The sequence below is a fragment of the Castor canadensis genome, chromosome 4, assembly GCF_047511655.1.
Source record: "Castor canadensis chromosome 4, mCasCan1.hap1v2, whole genome shotgun sequence".
NCBI classification, from domain to species: Eukaryota; Metazoa; Chordata; class Mammalia; order Rodentia; family Castoridae; genus Castor; species Castor canadensis.
The window spans coordinates 49,782,169-49,799,733 of record NC_133389.1 but is presented as its reverse complement, the minus strand read 5'-3'; the positions used below and the strand labels follow the sequence as shown (position 1 = coordinate 49,799,733).

At 39.6% G+C, this 17,565-nt stretch overlaps 1 long non-coding RNA gene across 2 annotated transcripts in view; it reads right to left on the bottom strand.

The window, feature by feature from the left end:
• Positions 1-1,323: 1,323 nt before the first annotated feature.
• Positions 1,324-17,565, bottom strand: part of LOC141422344 (uncharacterized) — a 62,968-nt gene continuing 46,726 nt past the window's right edge. Inside the window, exons 2-3 of one of the 2 annotated variants that reach the window (XR_012446892.1) lie at positions 13,442-13,530; positions 1,324-2,745 (exon numbers count right to left, since the gene is read on the bottom strand). This is a non-coding gene — a long non-coding RNA (uncharacterized lncRNA). Of the gene's footprint in view, positions 2,746-12,364; positions 12,521-13,441; positions 13,531-17,565 lie in introns of those variants that run through there. The other variant, XR_012446891.1, reaches the window with a different exon arrangement.

Genomic DNA, 17,565 nt, shown 5'->3' with positions numbered 1-17,565 from the left:
TTATCTGCACATGGGCCTCAAGTAAGTGGAAACCTCTCTCTTCCAAAAACTTGACTTTTTGTGCATAGGGTTCTCTCTCTCTCTCTTTCATACTTGAGATTGAAACCAGAGCCTCATGCTTTCTAGGCAAGTAGTCTACCACTTGAGCCATGCCTGCAGCTCTCTCTTTTTTTTTTTTTTTTGTACTGGGGCTTAAACTCAGGGCCCTCACCTTGACCCACTCCACCAGCCCTCTTGTTGTGAAAGGTTTTTCAAGATAGGGTCTCATGGAATAATTTTCCTGGGCTGGCTTCGAACCGTGATCCTTCTGATCTCTGCCTCCTGAGTAGTTAGGATTACAGGCGTGAGCCACTGGCGCCTGGCTGTATTTTGTTTCTGAGATAGGATCTTCTACTACCTTTGCCTGGGCTAGCCTTAAAAGCTCCGTCATCCTATCTCCATTTCCTGAGTAGCTGGAGAGCATCACTGTACCTGGCTGTCTAGGGTGCTTTCTTGATAACGTTAATTTTTTTTTTCCCCTAAGAAAGCATAATTTAGAAAACAACTTAATATTTTAATAACACTTTAAAAGTACTTCTAGGAATACTTTCAACAACACTTTAGTAGTACTTTCTAAAGTACTACATAGAAAGTGTTATTATTATCATTATTGGCATCACTGGGGTGTCAACTCAGGGCCTCATGCTTGCTAGGCAGGTGCTCTACGGCTTGAGCCCTTTTGGTTTTAGTTAGTTTTTGGATAGGTTCTCATGGGTGGGCCTTATGTTAAGATCTCACGGATCTCATGGATCTTACCAATCTACACCTCATGAATAGCTAGGATTATAGATCTGAGTCACTGTACCTGGCACAGAAAGTATTACTTAGCGTAAAAGAACTTTAGGTAATATAGTTTTGCAAGATTATAGATGTTTTTCAGTAGCATTTTCTGTGCATGCATTATTTAACATATATTTAAGAATTACTATATTTCATTGCTAAAATACAAAATAAGAAAAATTTATATATTTATCATGAAATTTGATTTATAAAAAATTAACATAATTTAGTGATAATTCCTAGAAGTATTCTTTATTTAAGAATGAGTTTCTCCGAGATTATATAAAAGACACTGTTCTAAGAAGGGGTAGAATGCTAGCAAGAGAGAAAAGGTTTCTGTCCCTACAGGGAGGCCAGGTCTCTGAAGATGAGCTCAGTGGATCAAAATAAGGCAGGTACAGAGGAAGCAGCCAGCTGACAGTGTCTGTGTAGAGGGATTGTCAAGGAAGGTCATACTCAGAAGAGACATTTGAACAGAGAATGAAGTGACTGCATAATGACAGGTTTTAGAGATTTTATTTAAAAATCCTGTAGAAGATTTCTTCTAAAGCCAAGCTGCCAATGGTTAGGTTGTGGAAATCACAAATACACATTGACAATATAAGTGAGACATTATGCCAAATGCCACGCCTGTTTGTAACCAAGGGGCACTTGTGACTTAAAATTTCCAGAGTTTGCACAAAACACAGGCTGGAAAACACTTGGTCAGATGAGATGATCCAACAGGATGTCCTCATGAGGGAGACCCCGTTGGTGCAGAAGATACCTGGGAAGGGCCTGAGTCCTCTTCCGCAGCAAATGAGTGGATGTGATTCGGCAAGTGAGTAATGTTTCCAAAGCAGTGTCTATTACACAATGTGAACTTGAAGTTTGTGCGGAAATATGACATACGCACACATTTTCTACATCAGATTTATTCCTAAAAATTTGTACCCTTGCATTGGCCCCCAAATCTCTTCTTTTAGATGTTTTCATTGGGTAATGGGAGATCACCTTACTTTGGACATAGCAGAGGTGCTTGGCCTGTGGCTGGGTGAAGGGTGCCAAGTACTTCCTGCTCAGACCTGCTGCACAGAATTTAGCAAGAAGCAGGTGCTTAAGGACTGTCTGTGGGATGCTGGCTGAAGCTTTTGTCCCTGAAACCATAGTGGCACATTATACGATGTGCTAGAGGAACACCTAACCCAGTTTCTGAGCAGTCATACCGAAAGCCTGATGAGTGGCCAGAATATTCTCTGCTCTGTGTGGACTTCAGTGTTTGAAACAGAGTAGGACAATATTGCCTAAAAAGAAGGCTTTGGCCTCTCTATTGCCCAGGCTGGATAAATGATATAAATGAGACTTGAGTCTTTATATAGGTAGTCCTCCACATCCAGGATCTGTGTCTGCAGATTCCACCATCAATTGAAAATATTTGAAAAAAAATTGCATTTGTACTAAACATGTAGATTTTTTTCCTTCTTATTGTTTCCTTAACAATACAGTATGACAACTATTCACACAGTACTTATATTATATTAGGTACTGTAATCATCTAGGATGATTTAAGGTATACAAGAACATATAACTGGGGTTATATGAAAGTCCTGTACTATTTTATATGAGGGACTTAAGTAAATGAGGATTTTGGTATTCATGTAGAGTTCCTGAAAACAATCCCTCATAGATGCCAAGGGACTACGGTGTACTTTACTTTCTGATAATGCTCTGATATACAAAGGGCAGACATCACCTAGAACAGAGTTGGGGTGGCAAGTTTATGTGATTGAGAGAGCTAAAAAGCCATTCAGCCTTGATATAGTCTCCTCGTCAGCTTGCCAAAGTGCAACATTTCCAGCAGTCGGTAGGTGTCTTAGGTAGGGTCCAATTTCTCTCCTGCCCATCATCTCTTCAACTCTCATGTGACCATGGTCTTACTAAAAAGCCCTGTGTAACAGTCAAAAGTACAATGTTAGTTCATTTACTAGATTAGCTGGCTAACAATGGGGAAAGCCTCCTGGAACAGGACAATGAATGCATTGAGTTTCAGTAGACCAGATATTGAGGGTTCTAGAAAGTTAAGGACAGATGGAGAACTGCAGAACTTTGGAGGAATCATATACATCTATGTGGGAGGCAGAATTTAAAGGTGACCCCCCCCCCACACACAAGGACCCTGGCCCTCATATCATCTCCTTCTATTGGGTGTGTGTGGAACTAGTGGGTAAGATAAGATTTCACTCCTATGACTAGGTTATTTTATATGGTGTGAGGGATTTTGTACCATGTAACTAAGCTTCTGAATTAGTTGACCTTAAGAAGGATAGCAGCTGTGTGGGCTTGACCTAATTTCACAAGCCATTTACATCAGGTGAGAAATGTGAGAACTTGGAATTCAGAGTAGGAAAAGATTTCAGGTGTTCAACTGTCCTTGCATCCCTGGAATGAAACCAACTTGATCATGGTGTATGAGTTTTTTTAATGTGTTGTTGCATTTGGTTGGCTAGTATTTTATTAAAAAATTTGGCATCTATGTTTATCACAGAAATTGGTCTATAATTTTGTTGTTGTTGTGTTCTTATCAGGTTTTGGTATCAGGGTAGTATTAGCTTCATAGAATGAGTTTGATAGTGTCCCTTTCTATTTTATGGACTAGTTTGAGGAGCATTGGCATTTGCTCCTCCTTACAGGTCTGGTAGAGTTTGACAGTAAATTCCTCAAGTAGTGGACTCTTCTTCGTTGGAGATTATTAATGCTTAAATCTCATTGCTTGTTACAGATCTGTTTAAATGGTTTATATCCTCTTGATTAATTTGGTAGGTCAAAGGTATCTAGAAATATATTCACCTTTTCCAGTTTATTAGAATGTAAGTTTTTGAAATATTCCCTAGTGATCCTTTAGATTTCATTGGTGTTTGTTGTGATATTCCCTTTTTCATCTCTAACTTTATTAATTTGGGTCTTTTTCCCTCCTTCTTTTGGTTAGTTTGGTTAAGGGTCTATTAATCTTACTTAGTTTTTCGAAGAACCAACTATTTGTTTCATTGATTTTTAAATATTGTATTTTAGTCTCTGTTCTGATTTCTAATTTCTGTTCTGATTTTTATTATTTCCATGTACTAATTTTGGATTTGGCTTGCTCTTGTTTTCCTAGGAGCTTGAGGTGCATCATTAGGTTATTTATTTGAGAGCTTTTTTTTTTTTTTAATGTAGATGCTCATAGCTATAAACTTTCCTCTTAGCACTGCCTTGACTGTGTTCTAGTAGATTATGTTTTCATTTTCATTAGATTCTAGGATTAAAAAAATTTTCCACCTTATTTCTTTGTTGTTGTACTAGGATATTTAACAATGTATTTTTCAGTTTCCATTTGTTTGAATATTTTATATAGTTTCTTTTGCTGTTGATTTCTCATTTTATAACATTGTGGACTGACAAAATGCAATGGGTATTTCAATTTTCTTTTATTTGTTAAGACTTGCCTTATGTCCTAAAATATGATCTGTTTTGGAGAATGTTCCATGGGCTGCTGAGTCAACATTTGGTGTGTACATGTTAGCGATGTTATCTCCTCTTGATGTTTCCTTTATTAATATGAAGTGACCTTCTTTGCTCTTATGACTAATTTCTGTTTAAAGTCTGTTTTATTTATGTATATTTACATATGAGTATAGCTACTCTTGACTGCTTTTCAGAGTCCATTTGCTTTAAAAATCTTTTTCCATCCTTTCACCATAAACTGATATTTGTCTTTGTCAGTGAGATGTGTTACATGCAGGCAACAAATGGTTAGGTCTTTCTTTTTAACCCAGCCTGCCATTCTATATCTTTTGATTGGAGAACTGAGAACATTAATATTCAGTGTTAATATTAAAAGGTATGCAGTATTTTCTGTCATTTTACTATTTTTGTGATGTTTACTTCTTTCTTAATCTTCATTTCTTAATTTACTCATCTAGCAGGATTATTCTTTTTTTTTTTTGCTTTAAATTTTTATTGAGATATAATTTACTTAGCGTAAAGTGAGTAAATCTTAAATATACTGCTTGATTGAATTTTTCTTTCTTTTTTTTTCATTTTTCTTTTATTATTCATATGTGCATACAAGGCTTGGTTCATTTCTCCTCCCTGCCCCCACCCCCTCCCTTACCACCCACTCCGACCCCTCCCTCTCCCCCCCTCAATACCCAGCAGAAACTATTTTGCCCTTATCTCTAATTTTGTTGTAGAGAGAGTATAAGCAATAATAGGAAGGAACAAGGGTTTTTGCTGGTTGAGATAAGGATAGCTATACAGGGCATTGACTCACACTGATTTCCTGTGCGTGGGTGTTACCTTCTAGGTTAATTCTTCTTGAACTAACCTTTTCTCTAGTTCCTGTTCCCCTTTTCCTACTGGCCTCAGTTGCTTTAAGGTATCTGCTTTAGTTTCTCTGCGTTAAGGGCAACAAATGCTAGCTAGTTTTTTAGGTGTCTTACCTATCCTCACCCCTCCCTTGTGTGCTCTCGCTTTTATCATGTGCTCATAGTCCAATCCCCTTGTTGTGTTTGCCCTTGATCTAATGTCCACATATGAGGGAGAACATACGATTTTTGGTCTTTTGGGCCAGGCTAACCTCACTCAGAATGATGTTCTCCAATTCCATCCATTTACCAGCGAATGATAACATTTCGTTCTTCTTCATGGCTGCATAAAATTCCATTGTGTATAGATACCACATTTTCTTAATCCATTCGTCAGTGGTGGGGCATCTTGGCTGTTTCCATAACTTGGCTATTGTGAATAGTGTCGCAATAAACATGGGTGTGCAGGTGCCTCTGGAGTAACCTGTGTCACAGTCTTTTGGGTATATCCCCAAGAGTGGTATTGCTGGATCAAATGGTAGATCCATGTCTAGCTTTTTAAGTAGCCTCCAAATTTTTTTCCAGAATGGTTGTACTAGTCTACATTTCCACCAACAGTGTAAGAGGGTTCCTTTTTCCCTGTGTCCTTGCCAACACCTAGCAGGATTATTCTTAATTGCATTTTCCTGGCCTCCCCTGTCTTCCTCTTCTGTGTTAGAATTCATTTAAGCATCTTCTGCAGTGCTGGTTTAGTGGTCGTGAATTCCTTTAGTTTTTGTTTATTTTGGAAGATTTTTATTTCTCCTTTAATGATGAAGGATAGCTTTGCTGAACACATTAATCTAGGCTGACAGTTATTTTCTTTTAGGACTTGGAATGTATAATTCTATGCCCTCCTTGCTTTTAGAGTTTCTGTTGAAAAATCAGTTGTTATTCTGATTGATTTGCATTTAAGTCTGACTGGTTGCTTCTCTTGCAGATTTCAATATTCTTTCTCTGTAACATATATTTAGTGTTTTAACTATGTCTATGGGTATGTCTTTTTTGATCTTGCCTATTTGGTGTTCTGAAAGCCTTCTGTACTGTATTTATGGTACATTAATCAGATTAATGCCCTCTATTACATACTCTTTCTCCATCACCCTGTTCCTCTATTATTTCTAGCTTTCAGTGCATTTTGTTACACATCTTCATACACAGATGCAATGTATTTCCATATTATTCACTTCTATCATTCTCTTTTCCTCTCCTGTCTCCCCGTAGTCCCCTCAGACAAATCCACTATTACAACAATATTCTCTTTCTCTGTATATATGTGTATACATATGTATGTGTATGTGTGTGTAAGGTCATATATGTATTTATGTGTATACATTATCTTTTAGCCTCGCTTACATATATGAGGGACAACATGTGATCTTTGTTCTTCTGAGCCTGACTTGCTTCATTTAGTATTATGATCTCCAGTTCCTCCATTTACCTGAAAACAACATAATTTAATTCTTCTGTACAGCTAAGTAATACTCCATTGTGTATCAACACTACATTTTCTTAATCCATTCCTTAGTTGTAGGGCATCTGGGATGTTTCCAAAACTTGGATATTGTGAATAGTGTGGCAATAAGCATGGGTGTGCATGTGACTCTATCATATCCTGGCTTACATTCCTTGGGGCATATACCTAGGAGTAGTATCACTGGACCATATTGTAAGTTTATTTTTAGTTGTTTTGAGGAACCTTAATACTGCTTTCCATAGTGGCTGCACTAATTTACATTCTTACCAACAGTGGGAATGTAAATTCAGCAGCATTTGTTGTTGTTTTTGTTATTGATGATAGCCATTCTGACTGTAGTGAGGTGAAATCTCAATGGTAGGTTTGGTCTTTTGTTGCATGTTCTGTTCATATTTTTGTAATCTTTGTTTGGTTGATATAATTCCTCAATGTTATCTTGGATCCCTTATACTCTATTTTCAACTTGTCCCATTCTATCGGCAAGGCTTTCAACTAAGTTTTTTTTTTTATTTGAGTTATTTTGAGCTTTTCGTTTCCAGGATTTCAATTTGATTTTTTTTCAGTATTTGTATATCTTTATTGAGTTCTTTCATGTCCTACATTGTCTTCCTTATTTTATTCAGCTGTTTGTTTGAACATGTCCTCTTTAATTTCATTGATCATTATTATCATTGTTCTTTTGAGTTAGTTCATTGTTTGAAATTTCATCTCCTTCACTATGGAGGCTGCAGAAGTTTCTTGATTCGTAGCATGTGGACTTTGGGTCTCAGTCCTGACTGTCAGCAAACATATGTCAGATGCAATTCCCAGGGACCGGTGTCAGTGTTTTCAGACCCTGCCCAACAATTCACCTCCCTTGTGATGGTGTCTTCAGCTTCCTCTATCCCTTGTGGGGAACAGGGGATGGATTTAGTACTATTTGCTGCTTTTCTCTATTGCATTGGTTTGTCCATGATTTTTTGCTGTTCTGCCACCTCTTTTGGTATTCCCAATGCTCTTCCTCTTTTTCTCTCTTCAGAATATAGAATTTCCTGTGTTATCTGACTCTTCTCATTCACAGAATCAAAATGGTGGACACTTCCAAATCTGCCATCTTGCCCTACCTCCTTATATATGAGATTTTTTTTTCCCATCCTGGGCTTCACATGTGCTAGGCAAAATTTATACCACTGAGCTACATCCCAGGCCAGCAATAAATATTTTTGAACATTGATTTAATTCCTTCAGGGAGTAAGTTGAATATATGTGTATGTGTTAGTCCATTTTCAATTGCTATAACAAAATACCTGAAGCTTGGCACATTATAAAGAAAAAAAATTTTTAAGTTCACAGTTCTGATGGTTCAAGAGCACGGCACCAACATCTGCTCAATTCTTGTGAGGACATCGTGGCAGATAGCATCACAGTGGCAGAAGCATATGTGGAGGAGAACACATGGCAAGACAGAAAACAGAAGACTGGGGGAGGAGGGATAGGCTTCACTTTTTATAACAAGTGGATCTAATTCACTCCTGGATCTGACCCACTGATGCAACACAATATTAGTCCATTTGTGAGGGTGGTGCCCCTATGATCCAATTGCTTTCCACTGGGCTCCACCTCTTAAAGTTTTCACTACCTCAACTCTGCCACACCGGGGACCAAGTTTTCAGCACATGAGCTCTGGGAGACAGATCACAGCCAAACCACAGTAATGTGTCTATTTATCCTGGCTCTTTAAACACATACACACCCACTCAGACAGTGATATCTCTGAAGTGCAGAAAGGCTTTAATGCTTGGCATTTAACATACATGGACAGGCAAGAAAACAGGATCTTGAATAGTGTTCCACTATTTCAGCACTAGAACTTCTCTATTCATTTCTTCTGTTCTCGTCCTGGCCTCTACACATTAATTCAGGTCACTCTCTGTTAAAAAATGAAACCAGAGAGTGTTTTAAAGAAAAAGTTGTCTATGAAATATTTAAACATGGTCAAAACTACCAGAAAGATGGAGTTGAACTCCATCTACTGTGGTAGCCAGTTCTCAAATGTGGTTCCCTGCAGGTGTGAAAAGAAGAACCAGTGGTAAACTCATGCTCTGTGTTTGTTATTCAGTCACCTTGAAGAACTTTTAGGGTGGATTTTGTCCTCACATCCAAAACTAGACACCCATGCTGAGGGGTTGACTTCATTTGTTCAATTAGAGAAATGAAAATAAGAGATTGTCTTTCCTTCCATCCTTCTTTCCTTCTTTCCTTCCTTCCTTCCTTCCTTTCCTTCCTTCCTTTTTTCTTTGTTTCTCTCTTTCTTTCTTCCTCTCTCTCTCTCTCTCTCTCTCTCTCTCTCTCTCTCTCTCTCTCTCAAACAGGGTCTCAATATGTACTACAGTCTGGCTTCAAACTTGTGATCCTCCTGCCTCCACCTCCTGAGTACTGAGATTATAATGTACAAGCCTAGTGAAAATTCGAGATTCTAGTACCCACTGCCTTAAGGAAAAGACCCAAGGAATAAGGGGAGCATGTAAGGGTGTGTTCATATTTGTCGAGGACTCACCATGTGCTGAAACTGTGGTTGTCATTTTGTATATGAGGAAACTGTGGTTCAGAGAACTTAAGGAAGTATCTAAGTTATCATGCTTACAGAGAGGCAAGCCACGACTCAAATTCCAAAGCCCATGCTCTTAGGAATGACACTTCATTTGAGTGTAATGGCATTTCTTTCCACACTTCAGTGACTGGAAGCTTGCTGCTTATAGGGCAGGTTTTAAAGAGAGCTCAAGTTTGTAACAGTGACTTTTGGGCTTTTTACAGCTTCTACCAGTACTGTTTAGCAATCTTTTGTGTCTGACAGCTTTTAACAATTTCCTCCTTAGTCTTCTCCACACAAATTCATTCAGCTCCTTCTCCTATGATATAGTATTCAGTTTTAACCACCTTCATTATCCCCATTAACCCAGCTTTGCTTAGGTGGCAGGGAACCCAAAGCCAGAAGAATCCCCCAATGGGAGGCAAACACACCTACTTTGTCTCAGTGATTCCAGGGAAGGCAACTTTCTGGTTTGGAAGGGAACACAGCCTCTTTTCCATGCATGGAAATGCCCTAGGGACAGGGGCATTGTGTCCATGAACTGTTGCACTGCAGTCCTGATGTGGATGGACAATAACATTAAAACCCTAGACTCAGCTATCCATTGGTTCTCTATGATTATTTTTCTAGCCAGACATTTATTAATTAAAGTTGTGAAAAGCAGAAAGGATCTATAGTGAGGGAATCCTTCATATTGCATTCCCCACTCCCCAATGGTGTGTGTTGGGTCAGGACCAATTAGTCACCTTTCACATAGCTAAATAACTGTGATGTGGATTAAATGGAGGTTGTACAAAGTGTGAATAAATATGAAAATATAAAACATAAAGATAATTGAAAAGAAGAAGCACACTGCGCTTCAAGAAAATGTTCTAAAGAATGGACTTGCTGTTACATATGCACACAGAAAATCAATATAAGACAGATTTATATATTGTTTTGAGAAGACATGTTCCCATTTCTCTTGGTGTTGTCATCAAATCCATGTCAAGTCTCTATAGAGCAGGTTCACTTGAGCTTGTGACTGCTTTGAGTGTGGACCTCCCTTTATTCACCACAGCATCCAGGCTTGAAGAAGGTGATTGTGTCCTAAATGTACCAGCTGCCTCTTGGAAAAGATAATTTGGCAAAGCACCATGGTATAGGTTGAATTGTGTGTCTCCCCCTCAAATTCATATATTGAAGTTCCAACCCTGGTACTTTAGAATGTGACTTTCTATGGAGAGAGTTTTTACAGAGGTATGAAGTTCAAGTGAGGTCATTAGGTTGGGCCTTAATCCAACACAACTGGTATCCTTATGAGAAGAGGAAATACAGACAACAGACACGCGTAGAGGGAAGGTGCTGTGAAGAGACAGAGGGAGAAGAGAGCTACCTACAAGTCACAGGGAGGGTTCCCCTAGCACCCTGCAGGAGGAACCAACCTTGCCATCGCCTTGCTGTTGAACTTGTAGTCTCCATAATCAGGAGTCGATTAATTTCTGTTGTTTAAGTCACCCGTCTGCAGAACTTTATTATAGCAGGCTTGGTGAACAAATACATCCCATGCAGAAAAGCTTATGTGCCAGATGAGAGCTGGGGAATGGAGACAGAGAGAAAGAAATTGGTTGGGGAGTTTGACAATCTCACAACTGGTGTGGAGACAGTAGTGGTTCAGCCTGGGAGAAGAGTCTGGATAATTCATGACCATGAGGTCATTGCAGGGAGTGTTCAATTTATTTCAAAGATAGTAATTAGCCCAAATTTAAAATACATCTAAAATTGAGGTCAGCTTCATTCTTTAAATTTTTCTTTTCAGTTAGTATATGGTGGTCCACAAAACATAGGTCGTGATGTCCAAGGGAAAGGGCAAAAATTTGCATTTATTTGGTCCCGGCTCTATGGGTTGCCCCTAGCCCTGTGTGCCTTCACACAAGACATCTGAAGGGAGCCCTGGGCCTTCTGCAAGCAGCTGCTGTGAATTCCTCCAGGTGGGGATTTGACCAGGCTGTTTTCATTCTGCTTTTTATTAAGATAAACTGCCAGTGTGTGTTATGTCCAGACAACCACCTTGTGGAAACTCAGAAAAAGCTGCAAAGTAGAAACGAGGTAATCTCCTTGAAGTGGTTTGTGGGGGCCTTCTCAGGTCTGTGGGGAGGAGCTGGCGCCAGGCGTCCCCTAGATCTGAGTGGGGCTGCCCGCGTGCCGGGTGCCTGCTCCTGCCTGCCTCCTCACACACTTGGAAATCACAAAGGCCTTTATGTCCACTGCAGCCTGTGAACTGGCTTTCATCATTGGCACCAAAGACCTGCCACTCTCGGGTAATAAAGGACAGGAAGATCAATCCCGAGGGAGACGACTCCAGTTCCAGAATGTCCCTTTGTCCAGGAACAGCTGTGTGGAATTCAAGACTATCCAAGGATGTAAAGATCACAGAATCTCTTTCTTTCATTGTCTACTTGTTCGTCTGGGCACCACACTGTGCTTCTGCCATCCAAGGAGCTGCCCACCACAGTGAAGGTATGAGGCCTTAGGTTAAAGATTTATTCTTTTCTGCAGAGGCTTCAGGCAGCTGTTAACCCTCTCTTTGCCTTTCTTTCACTTAAAGTTTTTATTAATATATTTGAAATATATATATATATACAAGAGTATATAAATCATATGTGGACACTTTAAAGAGCAAAGCAACCAAAACCCAACTTCAACCAACCCTAACATCAAGAAATAAATGTTTTTTAAAATTTTTCAGGAATATTTTATTAATATAAATAGAACCTGATTTCTCTTTGGGATACCATATTTTGACATGGATTTGTTATCCTGGCAAGCTTCAAGGCTCAGAGGATGTTACGGTATGTATAAGAATAATGAACTTGGGTGTTGGATGCATTCTTCCCCTGGTGGACCAAATATTAGCAAACAATATTGCAAATCCCAATGTTAGAGCAATTAAAAAATCAATTTCAAAGTTTGTAGAGAGCATTTATATAGATTTAAGTTCCATCCATCCATCCATTTAATATTTGATTTATTTATAACTCATTAACTCATTGACCAAGTATTTGTTGTATACTAGATACTTAGACCCAGAAGGAGTGGGATGAGGATGAGATAAAGGCCAGGAGCACTGCCTGCTGCTTTCCCTCAAGTTAAGTGCCCTTGACCCTTTTCCCAGTGCCGTGAGAAATAATGACCTTGTCCCAGGTGTCCTGTTCCCAGACCAGCCCTATCACTTCTTGGCTGTAATCATTTAGGGATGGTTTGTCTTTCTGGATTCTCAGCTCTGCAACTCTCCCTCTGGACTTCAGCCTCAATCTGGAATAAATTCAAAAAGGACCTTAGGACCAAACCCACATCCCACCAGGATATATATTCTTGTGTTCCTGGGGGTAGCACAAGCACCACAGTTGAGGTGCTCTACTCCCAGCTGGGGCTGGTTGGGGAATTCTGTGGATAGGTGTCAGTCTCTGTATGATGATTAGGGAAGTGAGATGGCCAGTAGTTCTTCTGACACTGTGGACCCTGGGGATGGGGGCAGGGACAGCTCCTTATGGGGCAGGCAGAGTGAAAGTGGCTTGGGTACAATGATCTCAAACTTCCCTCTTTACCAGAACCTCTCTGAGAAAAAAAGATGGAATCATAGGCATTGTGTGTATCTGTGCCACGGATAAAGGCAGGCTTGATATGATTTCATCTTTACACTCCTCCCCCATTTTACAGGGGAGGAAACTGAGGTTTTGAGAGGTTATTGACTTGCTCAAGGTTTTGCAGTCCAGAAGTAATAGGGCTGTTTTCAAGCTCACTGTTCAGTCTCTTATTTAGGAGTGGCCCACCCTGACACTACTGTACTACAATATATCACACAAACCATCTTGTTGAATACTGCCATAGAGGCACTTGCTGTTCTCCAGTACCCATAATCCTCTCCTGCTTGGGATTGAAAAATGGGGCAGGGGTAATTCAGGACAGAATGGCAATTGTCTATTTTTATTTTCTTATCACCCCTTTCACTGCTGTCCTTTTCCTTTTCAATATTCCCTCATCTTTAAAGTGCTCAGTGTCCCTGACATAGAGAAGTAGCTAGATGTAATGGGGTGTCTGTGGATTTGGGATTAGAAACTAAACTGGGAGATTCCAGGGAGTAAAAGTGGCATGGATGTGCCTGAGAAGTAGAGTCTAACCATAGGGTTTGGCACACACAGCAGAGCGTATCAAATGGGACCCACTTTTTCTTACCTTGCTTTACCTATTGCATTGCTTCATGACCTTCACCATCCTTTTCCACTTTGGCATTTCTGTCATAAGGCCTGATCCTCTGCTTCTTCCTAAGGCATTTATAACAATTAAAAGTGGAATGGTTAGCTCCTTTTGGGAACATCTGCATCTTAGCAGGAATTTTCTAGAAATAACAATTTAACTCAAAGAATGAACCTCTGCCAGTGACATTTAATGAAAAATGATGGTCCAGTGAAGAAACTACTTCCATGCAATAGATGTTTACTGATTCCTGACATCTTGATGAGCCCACTGGTGCTGATCCAACATACATGATCCATTCCGTCTTCTGTAGCTGGCTCCACATGTGTCAATGTGGCTGAAAGTTGGGGAAACACTACCAAGAAGCCATTTTAAACCCAGAGCCACATATTCAGTCTGCTTTTGTACTCTGTTACTGTATTTATTATGTATCAGACTTGGTCATGGCATTACCAGAGATCTTTAGACCTACGCCTTGTTAATGCAGTTGAATCCATGAAACTAGGGAATTGTCAAAGTGAGTGCTCACGTCTTGGTCAGACGTCATGTCTTTAATGTGGACTGATATCTCATAGCAGATCTTTCACAATTATTGTAACGGGGCACACAAATCTCCGTGAGTGTATATTTCAGTGGGAGACTAACCAATTTCTAATTCCATTGACTCCTGACCAATTTCTTTTAAATAAGCAAAGATAGAGAGATGAGAGAGAGAGGAAGGGAGGAAGAGAGGGAGAGAAGAGGGGAGAGGGAGAGAGAGAGAGAGAAAAGGTGGGGAGATTCACTCTGGAAAGAAACCCTGATATCTGAGATTGCTTTGGGAAGTAATTATACACACAGGCATCTGCACACACACGCACACACACACGCATGCACGCACGCAGAATGCTGTCAAATGTTACAACCTTTGAGTTTTCCTGACAATATTAAAGGTGGCTTAAATTCTTCACTTAATAATGAAGAAACTGAGGCCTAGAGAGGTGAGGAATGCTTGATTCAGCACAGTTAGTGAAAGCAAGGGCTCTGTGGGTCCAGTTCTTTCCAGTGACCAGTGGCACACAAGTTCTTCCTCCCCTTTTTCCCCTAGGTTCCATCCACTTTCTAGAGGTTTCCTGCTAATAATCACATGATGGACTCCTTCACTTTCCTCAGGTCTCTGCTTTCCTTGAGTACAGTGTAAAGTAGCAGCTGCCCCCAGAACTCTTTTTCCTCAGCTCCCACTCTCATCTAGCGTCTTATGTGTTTAGTATCCAACTTTAACTAGAACCCAAGCTTTTTAATTATTATTGTTGTTGTGCTGGGGTACATTGTGACAGTTATGAAACTTCTTACAATATGTCATAGTTGAATTCAACCCGTCCATCATTCTCCTTAGAACCCAAGCTTTATGAGAGAAAGGGCTTTGTTTTGTTCACTGCAAAATCCGTAGCACCTACAACAGTGCCTGGTACAGAAGGTGGCCAATAGCTGTCTGTTGAATGAATGGCTGAGCGTGTACCAGTGAGAGATGGAGCTGCAGAAACGAAGGCGAGCTCCAAATTCCTGTTCCTGCCCTCAGAGAGCATTCAGCTTGGCGGAGGAGGAGCCTTACTCTAGCATTACGCAATTGCAATAATTCTGTTTGAGGCATTTTAGGGGTCATATAGAGTGTGAAACAGGGAGTCTGAAGTTGGTCACCATGCCGTGCCATGTGTTGCCATTTTTTAATCAGGTTTCTAGGACAGCGCTCATTGCCAGTGATGTCTGAAGGGTGTATTGTGAAACACAAAGTCGATGTGTAGCTTAGTCTCTGAATTGGCTAGATCTGGTTAAGGGCTTAGTAAAAATGAGTGTAGAGATACAGCTCATTATACCTATACCAAGTGTGGAATCTACACTTGATTCACTGAATGTTCTTTCTTGCCTTTTTTTTTTCCAATGATACTAGGGTTTGAACTCAGGGCTTCACTCTTGCTAGGCAAGCGCTCTACCTCTTAAGCCACACCTCCAGCCCTTTTTTGCTCTAGTTATTTTGGAGATAGGGTATTGCTTTTTGTCCAAGCCAGCCTGGACTGTGATCCTCCAGTTTTAAGCTTTCTGCCATGGCTGGGATGACAGGTGTGCACCACCACACCCAGCTTTTTTCCATTGAGATGGGGTCTTGCAAACTTTGGTTTTTTTTTTTTTGCCTATGCCGGCCTGGAACTACAATCCTCCCAATCTCAGCCTCACAAGTAGCTATGAATGTTTGTTTTTGAATGAACTTATTTGGAAGAAAAAGCAGCAGTCAATATCCCTATCTGCCTGTGGAAATTCAGTTAGGAGAGGACTAGTCAGCTGCCACAGTGGTCACATGATGTCGCTGTTGCTTAAAAATGCAGAGGCACAAAAAGCCAGCTTTTGTGAGGACCAGTTAGTTTATGGAGGAAGTTTCAGAAAGGTGGAAAACTGTTTAATAAGGAAAACACGTTTATATATTTCTAAACGTAACAATATCTGGCTTATATCCTATGGCCTTTGATTTTACTTCACTAACCAGAATCGAATCTTTCTTGTTCTTATTTAGAATTCAGATCATCATTACATCTACTAGCTTAGACATCCTTAAAAGTTTATATTAAGTGTCCATCAAAACAGCATAAAAGATGACCTGTGTTGTGAACAGAGAATTAATATCATCCTAAGAATGCCCACCTGTAAACATAGAGTAAGTACGTCAACTGGCATTTCTCAAATCAGCATGATTAATTTAAACATATCCACTGTCAAAACCTTTTCCTCTAATTTTTCTCAGTTCCTTTTCACTTCTGATGTATTTTCTCCTCCTCCTTCTTCTTTCAGTTTTTAGTTCATTTCTCAAATATTTACCATATGGGTGCTTTTGTTTCTAGGTATAGTAGAAGACAGAATATTGAGCATCTCATTACTGTATATGAGGCTCTTTAAATCTTGTAAGATTGTGGAACCAATTCATAAAACATAATAAAATGAATCTTCACTGAATGTCAGACCTGTGACATGCTTTTTAATATGCTAGTTCATTTAAATCTCATGGCACCTCTTGTCAAACCCATTTTACAGGTGGGGAAATGGAGGTTCAACTTTGCCTAAGGCTAAACAGCTTGTGTAGGCCTGGGCTGAGAACTGAATCCTGGAGCATTTGGCCACAGAATCTGGGCTATGCTTTACAGACTTTCATTAATATTAATGACAATAAGGTAAATGTTAAAAATAGAGGCTAAAGGCAGGTGTGGTGGCACATACCTGGAATCTCAGTAACTCAAGAGTCAAAGATCAGGAAGATAAAGGTTAGAGATGAGCTCAGGCAAAAGTCGTTGAGACCCTCATCTCAACAATAAGCTGGGTGTGATGGTATTATTTCCTTGTATCTTTTCTGTGGGTAAAATTTTTAGATGCTTATCTAAAACCAATAAATTTAAGCCTAAGACCTGAAAACAAGTAATTAATTAAATGTCATAAGTTATAAATATTCTGCACATTATATTTTCCAGTTGCATCTCAGAAAACCCAACACATTTTCCTAAAACTCATTGTACATATTTTAGGACTGTGCTGCTGTGAGTGATAATGCTAAAAAACAGTGAGAACCAAAATCATAACTCATAAACTTTTACTAATAGCTTTACGGCTGCATGCATTCTCAAATTACACTAAACACAAGTGCCAAATCTGAAGGTGTTACCTGTATGTCAATAATCTAACAAACATCCTTTTAAAATTCAGATGTAGTTTATGAACACAGCATTGAGGATAAGTGAGGTTTTAAAATCCGAAATTCGTGCTCTCTTTTTAGTGATGTAACTTTACAGGTATCTTCTATAAAATTATTTATTTCATTAAAAATCATTTTGATAGTGTTTGCACTGGCTTATGCTTGTAATCTCAATTATGGAGAGACAGGTGGATCTTGGTCTCAAGCCAGTCTGGGGAGAAAATATGGTATCCTATCCAAAAAATAAATGAAGCAAAACAGGATGGCAGTGTGTGACTTGAGTGGTACAGTGCCTGCCTAGCAAGTGTGAGGCCCTGAGTTCAAACCCCAGCACCACCAAAAAAAAAAAAAAAAAAAGAATAGAGGTTCAAAGTGCTATGGGAATTCTTAT